Below are 18381 nucleotides of genomic sequence, written 5' to 3'. Positions count from 1 at the left end.
AGGACCCGAACCTGCAGCTCCTTTTCTTTGTTGTCCTCGATGAGCCAAGCAATGTCGTCATCCTTTGATCTTAGTCCTACAGTGATTGGCACTTGCTTGTTCACTGTCCGATAATATAATAAGTATCCATCCAACGTGGGGAAAAACATCTCCACATGTACTTGTGCTCACATGACTTATCTCGACCACTCACTCATCTCGCATAGTCGCATGATATCCATCCAACCATTGAATTTCTCACCCAACCTAGCACACACGGCCTGTCTGCTCGTCCCACGCGTGTCACGCCTCTCCGTCCTAGCAAATCCAAGGCGCGCGCCGAGAGAGGCGAAGCTGCCTCGCGTGCCCGACAAGGTCGGTATCAGCTAGCTATAGCTAGGAAGCTGTAAAGGATCGGCCACTAAGCACGTCCTCGCTCTTGAGACCAAAAGGAAAGAAAAAAAACGCAAGCTCTGTGCACGGCATCGCTGATGTGATGTGGCCTGATGGGAGAGAGTTGCATACTTGCATTGGTGATTGGTCTTGGCTCGATCGTTCGTTTTTCTAGATAGACCCGAGCTGACCTGTCGCTGCTCTCTTGCTCTCGGCGCCTCGGAGGCTTGACTGCTTCAGATCAGTCGGGGGCGGCAACGAATAAATAAGCAAGCACGGCAAGTGATCGAACACGGAGAAAACAGCAGGAACAATCTGACCACGGTTTTGTTTGAAACCGGTCAGGTGATCTGATCGTGGTTTTCTTGCCTGGGAGCGTGACTGGCGACTGATCCCTACCCAATTGCACAGAAGCTTACCGCTACAAGCATGCTAATAACCTATAGTAGTAGCAGCAGCAATCTTTCTGTTTGCACGTTAGTTTTTTTTACCAGATTCTTGGAACTTCCGGACAGTAGATATGACAAGTTGTAGTACGGATTCGCACCACTTGCTTATTACTTTTACTCCAACCTGCGTGTCAAGGCCATCGCGGTGGACGCCATGCATGCATGACTGCATTCCTGCTCCAAGGAAATCGATCGAGACAGGGACATGCATGCGCGATCTGTGACCAGTACTGTAGGTGCGAGTGAGTTGCAGAGGTACGGTGTATCTTGGATGGTTTTCCTCGAGTTCCAAAAGACTGGTGCTTAATGAAGCATGCTACTGCTACTTACTTAGTACTAACTTAGAAGAAGACACTGAAAGCTATACTAGCATTAGCATAACATGAGCTATAGATCTAGTAGTAGTATATGGGCCCTTCCGCCCCTTCGAGGTTGAAAGTGATCGGGTGCTCTAGCCTAAGAGGGGGAGGGGGTGAATTAGGCACTATTAAGACCTTAATCTATGGCTTCAACTAGTTTGCACAAAACTTAAACTAAAACAAGCTAACTAGATGTGCAACTACGGTTCACCTTACTCTGTAACCCTCATCCCAAAAGAGTTTTGCAACCTATAGCCAATTCTAGCAAGATACTACACTAAGAAGGTAAAGGCACACAAGTTGCAATATGAAATGCGGAAGCTTAAAGAGAGGGATGAGAGGAAACGAACTCTCGACACGAGGATTTATCCCGTGGTTCGGATTGCCACAAAAACGCCCCTACGTCCACGTTGTTGAAGCACTCACGAAGAGTATCGCTTCCCGGCAATCAAGTCTCTTCCGTGAACACAATCACGGTCACCTTGATCCCGATCTTCACAAAGGGAGATTGCCCACGAAGGAGGGGTCTCCGTCCCCCGCACAATATCGTCGACACCGCTCCACACCAAGCCGGATGATCGTTGACTAGAAGGCGAGCCACCAATTGCTCCAAGGGGCCGGCGCACCGTAATACAAGTGTGGTTCACTCTAGAACCAGCCACAAGGATCTCAACCTTGCTTGTTCACTCACTCAAGAGCTAATCTAGCACTCACACTTTACAAAACTAGTGCTAAAACCTAAGGATATGATCAATGAGCTCTTGTATGGCTTGAAGGTGTTCTTGGGTGTGTATGAGATGTCTTGGGACTCCAGCCAACTTCAAATGGCCGTGGTAAGGCGTATATATAGGCCACCAAATCTTGTAGCCGTTGCTCCAACGGTCAGTAGAAAACAGCATACCATCGGATGAACCGATGCCTCTGTATGGGGCGGCGTCGGTTCATCTGGTCACTCTCAGACATGAAGTAGCCGTTGAGCGTGTGTCAGTTAAACCGGTCACTCACAGCACTCAACTAGCCGTTTGCCTCTTTCTCTCCTGCTGACGTCATTACACCGGTGCTATGCTCCGATGGACCACCGGTTCAACCGGTGCTGAAGACTTGGCTCCTGCATGCTTGACATCGTCTCTGGAACATAGTACATCCAATGCACCGATGCCTAGCTTGACGCCGTCGGTTCAACCGGTGACTTGGCTATCTTGACTTTGTCTTCGCTTGATCTCCATTTGGTGCTCAGATTTGCACCGATGCCAGGGCGTCGGAACTTCCGACAACCATCGGATGCACCGATGCTACATGCATCGGTTCTTCCGGTGCTCCTGTTTTCTGCAGAATTCTTCCAATTCATCGTTTCTTTGAGTTCTTTCTTCGTGTATTGCTTTGTATGGCCTTTTTACTTCATCACTGGGATCTAAAAATTTTCACTTAACAAAACCATTAGTCTCATTGATTGCGTTGTCATACGATCACCAAAATCACTCGAAATGGCATAAATGGTGTCATGTTTGTTACAATCTCCCCCTTTTTGGTGATTGATGACAACACAATTAAAGCAAGCATAAAATTTGAAAGAACTGACAAATTGAACCACTTACACTTGTTTGGATGCTTACCATCATCCAATGACGGTTTGGTCTCCCCCTAAAACCATGATCCCCCTTTGTTCCTCCCCCTATTTTCTACTCTTTTCTCATATGTTGACTTGATCCAGTCGGCATTTTCCCCCTTTGGAAAATATTTTTCCTTCTTGGGAACATCTCCCCCCTTTGTTGGGAACATGACTTGCTTTGATCCATATTTCTCCCCCTTTGGAATCAAATCACCTAAAAGGTCTTGCACCTAAAAAGTCTTGCAAAACAATATAGCTCAAGAGAAGATTAGTAGCCTAGGGAGTTAGTTCCATGACTTATGATCCAATTGTATGATATCAATGAAGATACCAATTGAAAATTTACTATAGTGGATCACCAAATCACGAAACTAGCATGACATGAGCTAAGCTTTCCACAAGTGTGTACACAACATGATAATGTGAAAATCAAGTGTACAACTAAAAGATTCAACAAGAAAACTTAGATCATATCATGCACGGAGGTAGCTCTAAAAAAAATAAGAAATTGACAATTATACCACTTGAATGAGTTTAGAACCTTGCATACCTCCAGGGGTTACTTTGTTTACCTTGTATGTACCAATTGAAAGTGACTTGCAATCAATTGAAAGTCTTTAAACAAAGAGCACTTGGGACACCAAGGTTAAGCAAATGTATGAGCACATAGCCTAAGAACTTAGATATGAGCATTTAAGTTCTAAGGAGCATGGCTCAATATGCATGAAGCACAATTTATCTAATCACTCTTATAGAGTTGTTTGTTCACATAGAGCGTGAATAACATTCTCTTAGAGTGTTAACTCCATCGTGAGACTACAAAAGATAAACTTGCAAATATGTTAGTCTCAAAATCACAACCTATAGAATGAACTCCCCCTAAATATGTGCATTTAGTGTTTGAATCACCAAGCAAATGTATGCACATTGATTTTGACACAATTGGAAAGTTTACCCTATAGCTTGTGTTCGTGGTACACATACAAAACACATACCTCATGAAGTACATGTACTATGAAGGATAATCTTGTGTAGCTTTCTACACACTTATCAAACCATGTAGATTGCTCATGGGTTAGAATCATGACACAAGCAACCTACCATATATAACACTAGAAGATGCAAAACATGCAAACATCCTAGCAAGAGCAATAGAGCTACATGATGCTTGAATTTAAATCTAGCTACCATTACCTAATGGGGGACTTGGGCAACGAATGTCCAAGTTGTGAGCTTAGCTTGTTTTGGCTTGAACCTTCACTTCAACTTGTAAGCTAAGCCTCCAAATCCCCCGAAACCGTTCTTGGCTTTAAGTCTCTTTTGGAACCCACACCGTTTGAGGTCCCTTCATATTGGTGATGATGTCCTTGGGCACCCAAATGGAGTGGTTCCAACTCATTTCGTTCTTCCCAACTTTGTGAGCAACCACCTTGCCATTTGTCTTCTTTTTTATTACATAGGAGGTGCTATTCTTTTGTTCCTCCGGTTGGGCTTGGTGTAGATGAGAGAACTCTTAATTGTGAGCTTCTTTTTGTTCTCCTCATCCGGAAGCTTCTTTCTTGGTTGAGGACACTTGTTGGACTTGTGGCCTTCTTTGTGACACTTTGAGCAAGTCACGGTAGACCCCTTCTCAAGCTTCTTCACCATGTCTTCATGGTTATCTTGAGAAGGTTGAACATTGCTCTCTATGTCTTTGCCCTTCAATCTATACAAGTCCTTCATGAGCCTTTCCACTTCTTGCTTGAGCTCATCATTTTTCTTGGCAATGAGATCATCACATGATTCTACAACAACATTCTCATAACATTTCTCATTGCAAGGGTTAGAGCAAGAATCATCAATTAAATCAATGCAAGAAGTTGAAGCATCTACCCTAGAGATAGGAATTGCACAAGGGATAGTTTGCTTTATTTCCAAAGAGTCATTAGTATCATTAAGGGTCAGTTCGATCCATGCCACTCCAATTTCTTGAAATTGGATCTCATGTTGAAAATCATGCCATTGAGTGGCATGATTTTCAACGTGACACCCAATTTCACGGAGTTGTGGTGGCATGAATCGAATTTTCCCTATCATTAATGCTCTCAAATTTTAATTTGAGCTCTTCATGCTCCTTGCTAAGCAATTTGAATTTGCACATCAAATCTTCAAAATTTGTAGCAAGAGAAGCAATTAGATCTTTGAGAGTATTAATGTTTTTAATTTCTTTTGATTGCTTCTTAATGACTTTTTGGTGCTCATGAACGAGGTCAAGAAGTTCATCAATTGAAGGAGAGTCGGAGTCATCATCACTTACATCGCTATCTATACCTTTGGCCATAAAGCAAGTGTTGGATGATGATCTCATGCGAGTGGTGAATTTCTTGTTTGATTCATCACTTGAACTTGATTCTTCACCACCGCTAACCCATTCACCAAATATGGCAAATGATTCATGCTTGGGCTTCTTCTCCTTCTTTTGCTTGTTTTTTTTGAACTTCTTCTCAACCTTCATAAGTTGATGGTGAGGCCCATCTTTGAGGAAGACCATATACCCCATTGAGTTGATTTTCTTCAAGTATTTGTTCATCTTTTTTACTTGTTTGTAGAGGTTGGGATGCATTGGCTCTTTATCATCACTTGAGGAGGTTCTTGCATCCTCTTCTTCCTCATCACTTGAGCTACCTTTGATGGCCATCTTCTTCAACTTCTTGAGTTGTTTGCATGCAAGAGCGCTATTGTGTCATTGTGGTGAGATCTTTTTCATATAGAATTGTTGTCACCAAATTATAGTCCGGCCTTCGGAGTGAGTGAAAGATTTTGCGAATGAGTTCCAAATCTTCAATTTGGTTCACACCTAAGGAACTAACCTCATTCACAAGAGTATTCAATCGTGAGTACATAGATTCGGCATTCTCATCATCAAGTTGCTTAAAACTATTAACCTTATCAATGAGAATATGATATCTTTCGTTGGTAACATCCTACATGCCCTCATAGTTCTCGATGATAGTTTGCCATAGCTTTTTAGCATTTTCACAAGAATAAACACGATTGAACACATTATCACTAAGAGAAGATAAAATTATGCATTTTACGGTGACATCATATTGCTTCTCTAGTTGACCATTATTTTTTATGCCCTCACTCACAACTCTCCAAACGTTTAGTCCCGTTGCTTGGAGATGGGCTTGCATTAGCATCTTCCATCATTGGAAGCCCGTGCCATCGAACCGTGGAGCGGGTCTAAAAGGATCCATCCTTTCCCCCTAAGAGCTAACTCACTAGGCGGTGAACCCTACCGATCTAATGAGCCGGCAAACACAAATTTGCCAATGGAACTGGCTTTCTTTGTGAGAGAAGTGAGTCCCGGTTCTGATACCAATTGAAAGTGATCGGATGCTCTAGCCTAAGAGGGGGGGGTGAATTAGGCACTATTAAGACCTTAACCTATGGCTCCAACTAGTTTCACAAAACTTAAACTAAAACAAGCTAACTAGATGTGCAACTACGCTTCAACTCAGTGTGTAACCCTCATCCCAAAAGAGTTTTGCAACCTATAGCCAATCCTAGCAAGATACTACACTAAGAAGGTAAAGGCACACAAGTTGCAATATGAAATGCGGAAGCTTAAAGAGAGGGATGAGAGGAAGCAAACTCTCGACACGAGGATTTATCCCGTGGTTCGGATTGCCACAAAGGCACCCCTACGTCCACGTTATTGAAGCACTCACGAAGAGTATCGCTTCCCGGCAATCAAGTCTCTTCCGTGAACACAATCACAGTCACCTTGATCCCGATCTTCACTAAGGGATATTGCCCATGAAGGAGGAGTCTCCGTCCCCCGCACAATGTCGTCGACGCCGCTCCACACCAAGCCGGAGGGTCGTTGACTAGCCGGCGAGCCACCAATTGCTCCAAGGGGCCGGCGCACCATAATACAAGTGTGGTTCACTCTAGAACCAGCCACAAGGATCTCAACCTTGCTTGTTCACTCACTCAAGAGCTAATCTAGCACTCACACTTTACAAAACTAGTGCTAAAACCTAAGGATATGATCAATGAGCTCTTGTATGGCTTGGAGGTGTTCTTGGGTGTGTATGAGATGTCTTGGGAGTCCAGCCAACTTCAAATGGCCGGGGAGAGGTGTATATATAGTACATCAAGTCTTGTAGCCGTTGCTCCAACGGTCAGCAGAAAACAGCATACCATCAGATGCACCGATGCCTCTGTATGGGGCGGCGTCAGTTCATCTGGTCACTCTCAAACCTGAAGTAGCCATTGAGCTTCTCACGCACTGTCTGCGACACCACCGGTTTAACAATGACTGTGTGTCGGTTAAACCGGTCACTCACAGCACTCAACTAGCCGTTGGCCTCTTTCTCTCCAGCTGACGTCATTACACCGGTGCTATGCTCCGATGGACCATCGGTTCAACCGGTGCTGAAGACTTGGCTCCTGCGTGCTTTACATCATCTCTGGAACATAGTACATCCAATACACCGATGCCTAGCTTGACGCCGTCGGTTCAACCGGTGACTTGGCTATCTTGACTTGGTCTTCGCTTGATCTCTATTTGGTGCTCAGATTTGCACCGATGCCAGGGCGTCGGAACTTCCGACAAACATCGGATGCACCGATGCTACATGCATCGGTTCTTCCGGTGCTCCTGTTTTCTGCAGAACTCATCCAATTCCGCATTTCTTTGAGTTCTTTCTTCGTGTATTACTTTGTATGACCTTTTTACTTCATCATTGAGATCTAGAAATGTTCACTTAATAAAACCATTAGTCCCATTGATTGCGTTGTCATACGATCACCAAAATCACTCGAAATGGCATAAATGGTGCCATGTTTGTTACAGAGGTCGGTCGGGATGGAGATGATTTGCCGCTGCTGTCACGGTGGCCCTGGCCTCACGGAATCGAACCGAACTGCGTGCGTGCCGCCACCGTCGCCGTCTCGCACGACTGCAGGTCAAGATGATCGGCCGGCCGGCCGGGTTTTTTTTCAGTGGCTGGCTATCGCTGATGTGTGTGCATGCTGTCAAAGTGGCTAGCACTCGCATCATCGCATGCATCTCAGTGTGTAACTGCTCGCATGAACCCAGCTAGCACTACGCCATGCTCTCCGCGCGCTATCCGCGCGCCTCACGCTCTCCACGCTCGCCATGCGTGGCGTGCCCGGCATGGCCGCCTTGCCCGGCCTTGCCTTGCGCAACTGGCCTGCAAGCCCGGTGTATATGTACAACACATTGTTGAGAATAGAGAACAGGCATTGCATTCCATTCCTCTTCATGGTATCAGACACCATCTGATCCTAACCACCTGCTTCCGCTTCCGCTCGCCATGGCGCACAGCCCCTCCTCCTCCCTGTCCAGCGGCACCAACCCCTTCGCTGCCGGTCCCGTCGCCATCAACGCCTCCACAGCGCAGCTCATCAACATCAAGTCCCATGTTCCCGTCACCCTCGATGTCATTGACACCAACTTCACTGCCTGGCGAGTCTTCTTCACGATCGCCCTCCGCAAGTTCGGCCTGATGGACCACGTCGACGGCACCACCGACGCGCGGTTCAAGCTCGACGACCCGGAGTGGCTTCAGATTGACACCTGCATCGTCTCCTGGCTCTACTCCACCCTCTCCTACGATCTCCACCTGCCAACACCGCCGGTGACTCCCCCTCTGGCGGCGACCGCCCTCGCAAGCGCAAGAAGTAGTACCGCCGCACCGGTGGTGCTGGTGCACAGCAAAGCGGCGCTGGTGCGCAGCAAGGCGGTGCCAACTCGTCCCGTGGCGCTCCGTGGCCTCCTGGGTCAATCCCTGGACAGGTGTCGTTTAGGCATGGCCCATCAACCAGCTCCCCACCGCCTCGCCTGCTGCTAGCGTCCTGGGGTCCCGACCAGGTGTGCTGCCTCAGCAATCCCTGACGGCACAGCACGCCCCCAACACCATCCCTCCGGCTCTCTACCAGGCGCCGATGGGGCTCTCCCTTCAATCCTCTCCACCAAGCGCTGGCGACTAGGTCCTCGACACTGGCACGTCGACACACATGGAAGCCGACGCTAGTATGCTCTCCTCTACCTCCCCATCCTCTTCTCGGATCGTTATGGGCAATGGCGCCTCCTTGCCAGTGCAGTGCACGGGAAACACATCCGTGCCCATGACTTCCTCTCCTCTACAGCTTCATGATGTTCTCGTTTGCCCTTCCTTGATCAAAAATCTTCTCTCCGTCAGAAAACTCACTCGTGATAACAATGTCTCCGTTACATTTGATCCTCTCAGTTTTTCTATCAAGGATCTTCGCACCAGGGAGCTCCTTCTTCGCAGTGAAAGCACCGGCGACCTGTACCCACTGTCTTCATCTGCGTTGTCTCCCCGTGCTCTCCATGTGTCCGTCGACCTGTGGCATGCCCGGCTTGGACACCCAGGACAGCCTGCTCTTTCGCGCATTCTAGACTCGTTTAATTTCAGCTGTACTCCTTCTTCTCCCCACGCATGTACTTCCTGCCGACTCGGCAAACATGTTCGTCAACCATTCAATGAATCATCACAAGTTTCCCCATATCCCTTTTGTCTATTACACTGTGATGTTTGGACCTCGCCAGTACTAAGCCACTCCGGTTTTCAGTACTACCTTGTCGTGCTCGACGACTACTCACACTTTGCTTGGACGTTCCCGCTGCGACGCAAGTCCGACGTCTTGCCCATGCTCCTCTCTTTCCATGCCTTCGCCCAAACACAGTTCGGACAACCGATCCACGCCTTTCAGTCTGACAATGGCGAAGAGTTCGACAACAAGGCATTTCGATCCTTCCTTGCTGCGCGTGGCATCGTGCTACGTCTCACCTGCCCTCACACATCGCAGCAGAACGGCCGCGCAGAGCACATTCTCCACACCCTGAATGATAGTGTGCGCACCATGCTCCTCCATGCTGCCATGCCACCCACGCTCTGGCCCGATGCACTCCAGACCACCACCTACCTCCTAAATCGCCGCCCGTGCACACCCCGCAGCCACGCCACGCTGTTCCTGCTCCTCTTTGGCCACGAGCCGGAGTATGATCATCTGCGCATTTTTGGATGCTGTTGCTTACCAAACACCACTGCCACTTCCCCTCACAAATCAGCTCCGACAACGGCCACGCCACTCCACTCGCCAGCGGCCTCGTCGACACCTCCTCCCACTACAACGCCGGTGCCGCCGTCGCCACCTCCTCGGCATCCCATGGTCACCTGTGGCAGGGCTGGCATTGCCAAGCCCAATCCACGCTACGCCAACCTCGCCACCACGGACGACGTGCCGCGGACCATTCGAGTCGTGCTTCACGGTCCCGCCTGGCACGCCGCCATGACCGACGAGTTCGACGCCCTCCAGCGCAACGGAACTTGGCAACTTGTTCCTCGTCCTCGCCGCGCCAACGTCATCAGCGGCAAATGGATCTTCAAGAACAAGTACCACGCCGATGGTTCCCTGGAGCGACGCAAGGCGCGCTGGGTGGTCCGTGGTTTCTCCCAACGCCCGGGGCTCGACTTCGACCAAACCTTCTCACCAGTCATGAAGCCTACAACCATCCGCACCGTGTTGCATTTGGCGGCTGCCCGAGACTGGCCCGTTCACCAATTGGACGTCAAGAACGCCTTCCTCCATGGCGATCTGACAGAAACGGTGTACTGCCAGCAACCTGCGGGCTTCGTTGATCCAGCGCGACCCGATGATGTTTGCCTTCTGCGCAAGTCGTTGTACGGCCTCAAGCAAGCGCCTCGGGCATGGTTTCAGCGGTTTGCGACGCATCTCCAACACCTGGGGTTCAAGGTGTCCAAATCCGATAGCTCCCTCTTCGTCTACAACCACGGCTCCGACGCTGCGCATCTGCTCTTGTACGTCGACGACATCGTGCTGTCCGCCTCCTCCAAGCCACTGCTTTAGCGCATCGTCGACCTTCTCCAACACGAGTTCGCGATGAAGGACCTCGGACCACTGCACTTCTTCCTCGGCATCCATGTTCGATGCACGGAGACCGGCTTCTTCCTCTCTCAAGCACAGTACGCCGACAGCGTCCTCGACCGTGCCGGCATGAGCGACGGCAAGCCAGCATCCACTCCGGTCGACACCAAGTCCAAGCTGCCAAGCTCAGTAGGCAATCCCCTCGTGGATCCAACCTTCTACAGAAGCATCGTCGGCGCGCTCCAGTACCTGACCTTGACGCGGCCCGACCTCTCCTACGCCGTCTAGCAGGCATGTCTCCATATGCACGACCCACGCGACGAGCACTGGACATTCATCAAGCACGTGCTCTGGTACGTGCATGGCTCCTCAACGAAGGGTCTTCAGCTCCGCCGATCCATGATGCCACAGCTCGTCGCCTACTCCGATGCAGACTGGGCCGGGTGCCCGGACACCCGGCGCTCGACGTCGGTCTTCTGCGTGTTCTTCGGTGACTCCCTGGTGTCCTGGTCCTCCAAACGCCAAGCCATCGTCTTTGGTTCCAGTGCCGAAGCAGAATATCAGGGCGTCGCCAATGCCACAGCTGAATATTGCTGGCTTCGTCATCTCCTTGGCGAACTACATGTACCTGTCGACACAGCGACGGTTGTCTACTGCGACAACATTTCTAGACAACATTTCTACTGTGTACATGACGGAGAATCCAGTTCATCACGGACGCACCAAGCATGTTGAGCTCGACGTTCACTTCGTTCGGGAGAAAGTGGCGCTCGGCGACGTTCGCGTTCATCACGTTCTGACGAGGCAATAGCTGGCGGACATCATGACCAAGGGGCTTCCAACATCGGCGTTCCAGGACTTCTGTTCCAGTCTGACGTCGTTCACGACGCTCACACTGCGGGGGGTGTCAAAGTGGCTAGCACTTGCATCATCGCATGCGTCTCGGTGTGTAACCGCTCGCGTGAACCCAGCTAGCACTACGCCATGCTCTCCGCGCGCTATCCGCGCGCCTCGCACTCTCCACGCTCGCCATGTGCGGCGTGCGCGGCGTGGCCGCCTTGCCCGGCCTTGCCTTGCGCAACTGGCCTGCAAACCCGGTGTATATGTACAACACATTGTTGAGAATAGAGAACGGGCATTGCATTCCATTCCTCTTCACATGCATTTATACTCGCTCGTTTTGTGCCGATTCCACACGGTGTGCATGTGCGCATTTGGCCGCAGGAATTGTCCCATCAAGTCAATTCCCTCCTTCCGAGCCAGCACACTGACGTGTGATGATGCGTACGTGTTTCCCTCCACTGGCCTGCGGCTGCTCTTCGCTGATTAATTAGGAGTGGATCAGTGACAGTGAGTACGAACTTGACTAAGGCCCTGTTTGATTCCTCTTAAATCACCTGCTTATAAGCTGAAAAATAAAAAAAATGACTTATTTTGCCAAACACTACCAATTTATAAGTCACCTCAACTTATAAGCAATATGCTGCTTCACCCCTGCTTAAAACTTATAAGTCACCCCTTTTCGTGTGGGGCCCACATCTTTTTCGCATGGGCCCAAGGCCAAACCTACCCGCCGCACCAGACGCCCCCGTCGCACCCGCAGACCGCCCTCCTCCCTCCTGCACTCCTCCCTCCAGATCTCGCCGCCGTCGCTTCCTCCCTCCCGTTCGCGCCGCAGCTTGCTCCCTCTAGCTATCGCCGCCGCCGCTCTTCGCCAACTGGCCATCGCAGACACCCGGCACCGGTTTATTTTCCCCACAGCGGCAGGCGGCGGCGGTGGCGTGGTGACTAGGGCCGGGCGCTCGACGGCGGGCCTCGCGAGCAAGACCAGGTACGATGCCGGTGGGCTGCGGCAGAGATCTAGCGGCGGCGGCGACTCGATCCCTCCACTACCTCCTGCTCTTCCCTCTCCGGCGAGCAGGGTCCGGAGCAGCTGCAGGCGAGCGGCGGAGGAAGCCCAGTGCAAATAGGCTTATAAGTCATCTACAACCAAACATACAGGACTTATAAGTCACTAGTTTTTAATCACCTGACTTATAGAAACTAAACAAGACTTATATGGGTTCTTGAGGTTGTTAATGGGGTGAGCTAAACTTTAGACAAGATTTAAATTTTTTAACAAAGATATGAGCGCTGATACGCAGTTCGTTCGTTCTCGTCCGGGTTGAAAGGAGGGTCTGCTGAGGATTGGCCGTGAACCACAGGTTGCAGTTGCAGTAGTGCAGCGCATCTGCATTCATGCGCGCATGCAGTTGGTGTCACCAGCTTAGAATTGTTCGATCATGTCCACTTCGTTGAACTGGAGCGCACGCTGGTGGTGATCGATATCCGCCTCTACTTATCCGATGAAGCGCTTGTCTCATGAGTCATGACCAAGACGCGTGGATTTCCGGCGCGTTGACGCGAGGGAATATTTGTACGTTGGGTTCGTCTCCTTCCACTACTTCCAGTACATGCATCATCATCAGATTTGAATCATTGTACCTATCTGTCTAACTATCTGTGGTCGGTGCCACTTGAACTAGCTATAGCTGACTGACTGATGCATCTTTGGCCTGAATGGGAGAGGTTGAACAAAGGAAAATTAGCCTAGAATAATAATTATTAATGTATAGTCAACGCCGTCTGATGCCAATATGTCCTAGCGTTCCCACAGAGTTCATGTGCGCGTGCATTTGAGGAGAGCAACGGCCGTTCAAGTTCCTCCAGGCACGTCGATGTGATGTGCGTCGTCTCCGGGATGCTCCGTCCCTTGGCCTCTCCTCAAACTAGGTCGCTGCTTCTTTGCCAGGACCGTGTGTGTGTGTGTGCAGATTTTTTTTTCTATGCGTTCCCAAGGTGGAAAATGAAACGACGACGATGCGTCTCCTCAAACTTGTAAAGCAAGTGGGCTATAAATTAAAGTGACAGACGAGCGAGCTCATGCATGACGCCGGTCCAGTCATGTTCCGGATCGGAGGTCCAGTCACAGCTATATATTTGGCCGTGTGCTGATGACTTCGGGTCATGGAGATAAGGTACTAGTTGTGTTGGATTATTCGGAAAAGGACACGTATTTGACTGCGTGTTTAGAACATGATCATTTCAAGAGTAAGTTTGTGGGATCGAAACGTGCGACCAGAGGGTGCAAGAAATAACTGAAATTAGCAAGAAAAAAAATTAAATAAACTAGATAACTAAGCATGAAAATATCATTAAGAACTAGAGACATAAAACTAATTAACACAAATTAAAGAACATAAATTAAATAGCTAGCTAGAGCTTAAAGGAAATAAAAAAAGCAAACAAACGGACACTGGGCTGTAAGGCCTAGCCGTCCTGGGCTACTTGCCCTGCGTGGCCTGTCGCTGGCCCACTGGCTGCCGCACCGCCTGGGCTGCACCGCCCTACAGCTAGCGTTTTTTTTTTATATTTAAAAAAATCAAAATTTCAAAAATATATGTCTGTTTTTAAAAATATCAAAAATACCCCCGGTCGCCCCCATAGGGCGTCAGGCTCTAAGTGTAATTTTTTTTTCAAATTCGCAACGAGATCCCTGGGCAAAAAAATGCAAGGGGGCCTGTCGCCCCCCCAACGGGCGACATGGGGGGCCTGTCGCCCCCCCTCGGGCGACCACTAGGCCCCGCCCACAGGCGCGGCAGGGGGGCCAGTCGCCCCCCCACGGGCGACAGGGGGGGGCTGTCGCGCCCCCCCTCGGGCGACCGGGGTACCCGCGGCTATATAAGCCTCCGACCCCCATTCACTCCTCATTTGAGCCCGAAAATTCCACCAAAAATCCAGAAAAAAAGAGGGGTGAGGAGAAGGGAAGCGGCGAAACCCTGCCGGATTCAGCACTTGTGATCTACAGGTTAGTACATTTAGTTTATGTATTTTTCCATTGATATTGTAGAGTAATTTAATTTAATTAGTGCTATAGTAGAACCATTTAAGTAGGAGTTTAATGATACTTTAGTTTTTAGTTATGTAGTAGTAAATTAGTTTAGAAAATTAGTACTACGCATTTATTATTACAATTGCAGTACTATTAGAGACGTGTTTAAAAATTAATTATGATTTAGAATAGAATTTGGCATATGCAGTATAGAATTTGAGTGTCATCACGTAGTTATGAATACTTATACGTTGTAGTTGAATTTCATACTTAGTTTTTACGGATTATTGAATAAGGTAGTGAAGTAAAGAGTATAACTCGATAAGTATTCTGTGATATACAGATATGTCGAGCATGATGCAGTTTCAAGTATTTTATGGTGACTACAATGTTTTGTATGGGCCAAATGGAGTAGATATTTCTACCTTTAAGTGCACATTTAGCGTCATAGATAAACCTTTGGAAAGGAGTTTTGGTTCCATATGTAAGTGGCTGCACCGTGGGTTCGGTGTTGATCTGTTGACACATGTGATCACCGTCCAGTCTCTTGTTAATTGGGAGGTAGAAAGTGATTCATGGGAATTGATGATGATACACAGCACTGATGACTGGCAGAAGTACATGCAAGCAGCTCTAGAGCGTGAGTGGCCTCTGGCCATTCTTGTTCAAATCCGGAAGAAGACACAAAATGAAATCAAACATGATGCAGATCAAGCAACTCCGAGTATTCGAAGAGAGACCAATTATGTTGAGCAAGATGAGTCAGAAGAGACAGAGAACCAAAACATGGGACCACATGGCCTTGCTGATGAGGGAGAGATGGAGGCAGAAGACCAAACCACAATAGAGATGGAAGAATATGAGGACTCATCTGATGACGAGCAATACTCATTGCCAAAAGAGTGGAAGGAGCATGGTTTTGGCAGTCATGTCGCAGAAGACGTACGAAATCAGGAGTGGGAGTACAGAGGGAATGAGGTAGTGCAAGGTGCAACATATCCAAATATTGAAGCCGTGAAAGATGCTGTGAGACTATGGCGCGATCGACCGAGCGACAGCAATGCAGTGCTGTGAGTCTGCATGCACAGAGATTCATCGAGTAGTCATTTCGAGAATCGAATCTAGCCTTTTCAGTGTTAGGTCAGCTAGCCTCTTCACTGTGCTGTCATGTAGGCTTTTTAGGTGCATTTACACTCCACACTCCGGGTATCAGACCTTTGTGCGCCTATAAATACTCTGAAGTTTGTGAACTCCCAGCAGCACTCAAACACCAAAGCTCATTGTATACCCAATGTCTGGAGGTGGGTCTAGCGGGAAGAATTACTACGGTTTTGGGAAAGGAAAAAGGGGAAGAAAGGGAGACCTCATAATATGGGAGGGGCCTCTTGGACCTGATTCCTTTCCGGAACTAGTGTTTGAGTTTCCGCCACAGCACAAGAGTGAATTTACCAATGAAACTCCTCTTCGACAATACGATAACCGTAGAGAACCGTGGCCAAAATGCAGACATGGTGAGGACTGCTTAGTGCAGATGTGCACCGACGGGATGGATGGCGGTCGGCGTTTCTTTAAATGTCCACACGCATGGGTAATACTCGGTTGTTTCATTTCTTTATCTTCAATGAGACACCTTACATGAAATTTGTTTTGCAGTCTTCCGATGCTCCAGAAAACTGTGGTTTTACTAGGTGGGTCGATCCTGCACCAATTGATTCTGTTTAGGAGTTCATCGAGTACCTCCAGATAAAGATCTTTGATCTGGAATGTAAGGTGAACAATTATGAGGAAGCGAGCGAGGGTAACAAAGACGACGAAGATGATGATACCAGCAATGCTGCCGGTTCACAGGATGAACCATGCACTATTCCTTACTGCAACTGCCCTTGTCACAAGAAGATGGGCCCTGCGCCTCTAGCACCACCGCCTGCACCACCTACAATGGGTGGATACTGCGGAGAAGGCTCAACGCAGTTTGCTACGTGGGGGTACGGCTACTAGGACCACCCTAGTGCTAGTGACATGTTGCATCGTTGTGTTTGTTGTGTTTTTTTTAAAAAAAATTACCTAAAGCATGTTAGGTTAGTCCGGAATCTGTTTACCGTAGTTTGCAACGGGTTCTGCCATGCCACTGCATGTGTGATGTGTGTTTCATTATCGTTGTATTATACTTCGATGCTCCATTACGACTAAGTACGATTCAAATTCGACATTATGTACATGTCCAGTGAATGCAAGTTAGGTACGAGACATACATACAAGCATAATACAACATTAACAATACAAAATGCGAATACATCTTAAACCGATGAACATCATATGTTATAGATCATGGCATGAAATTATCTAGGTCGTCATCCGAGTTGACAGATGGTGGTGCTGCAGGTGGTATAGTATGGCTCGACGAACCTCTTGGCTTTCCCTTTCTCTCTTTTCTGGATCTACGTTCATGTACAGGGGAGGAACATCATGTGTTGGAGGCCATGGTTTGGGGGGCATGAAGTCATCCATGTCGTCATCCCAGTTAACACAAGTTTGTGCTGCAGGTGGTGCAACATGACTTGACGAACCTCTTGCCTTTCCCTTTGTCTCTTTTCTGATTCTAGGTTCATGTAAAGGGGGAGGAACATCATGTGTTGGAGGCCATGGTTTGGGGGCATGAAGTCATCCATGTCGTTATCCCAGTTAACACAAGTTGGTGGTTGAGGTGCTGCAGCATGACTCGACGAACCTCCGGGCATCTGTTCTTGCGCAGGCCAAGTACTATCACCCGAAGATCTTATCCACCTACTTCGTCTAGTTCGCGGCATAAGTCCACCGAAGATACATACCAATTTACGAAAATTTGGTGTCGTTTTGTTAATCAACTCCGTGTCCTCAGGGTAATCCTAGCATATAATTAAAAAATAATGTTACTGTTTCATAAATATGGATTCGAAATGGCGGACGGGATTACAACTGAATGAGAGTTACCTTAATGTGCATCTCATACACCTCTGGCCGTATCCATATCTTACAAGAACTTTGTAAGAATCCAATGATATTAGGATGATTCGCTAGTTCACATACTCTCATGTATATCTTCCGACGTTCTAGCAGGTGTCCCTTTACATCTTGCGTCGTAATACCTCGAAATAATGTGAAATCTTTAAACTCTACTACTTTGGACAACACCATCTCTATCGTACCATCCGCTAACGGATCCAACTTCTTACTGATAACAAGATGGGTCATAATATCAAGTATTATACTAGATTTTTCTTCAGTCCATGAAAATCCTCCACAATTGGAGGCAGCCATTGCCTTATGCTGCAATATCAATAAGGTACTTTCACAATTCTATTCTAATTCATAATTAATTTAAAAACAAGTCTGTAATAGTACTGAAATTGTAATACTAAACGAGTGTTCTAAAGCACCAAATCTAATTCAACTAATCCGCTAATTAAATTTAATTGTTATACAATATCAATGGATTCATACGGAAGTTACCGGTAGATCACAAGTACGCAATTCGGCAGAGCTGCGCCGCTTTTCTTCTCCTCACCCCTCTCTTTTTTTCTGAATTTTTAGGCTCAAATGACAAAGGGAATGTCGGCGAATGGCGGCCAGGGCTTATATAGGGGGAAGGGACCCTGTCGCCCCCCCCCAAACGGGCGACAGGCCCCTGTCGCCCCTGGGGTGGGCGACAGGCTCCTATCGCCCGTCGGGGGGAGGGGGGGCGACAGGCCCCCTTTTTATTTTTTTTCGACCATGGACCTCGTTGCAAATTTGAAGAAAAAAAGTTACATCTAGGGT

Source organism: Panicum virgatum, chromosome 4N (genome assembly GCF_016808335.1).
Source record: "Panicum virgatum strain AP13 chromosome 4N, P.virgatum_v5, whole genome shotgun sequence".
In the NCBI taxonomy this organism is placed as follows: Eukaryota; Viridiplantae; Streptophyta; class Magnoliopsida; order Poales; family Poaceae; genus Panicum; species Panicum virgatum.
The sequence above is the reverse complement of the archived record's forward strand: the minus strand, read 5'-3'. Positions refer to the sequence as shown.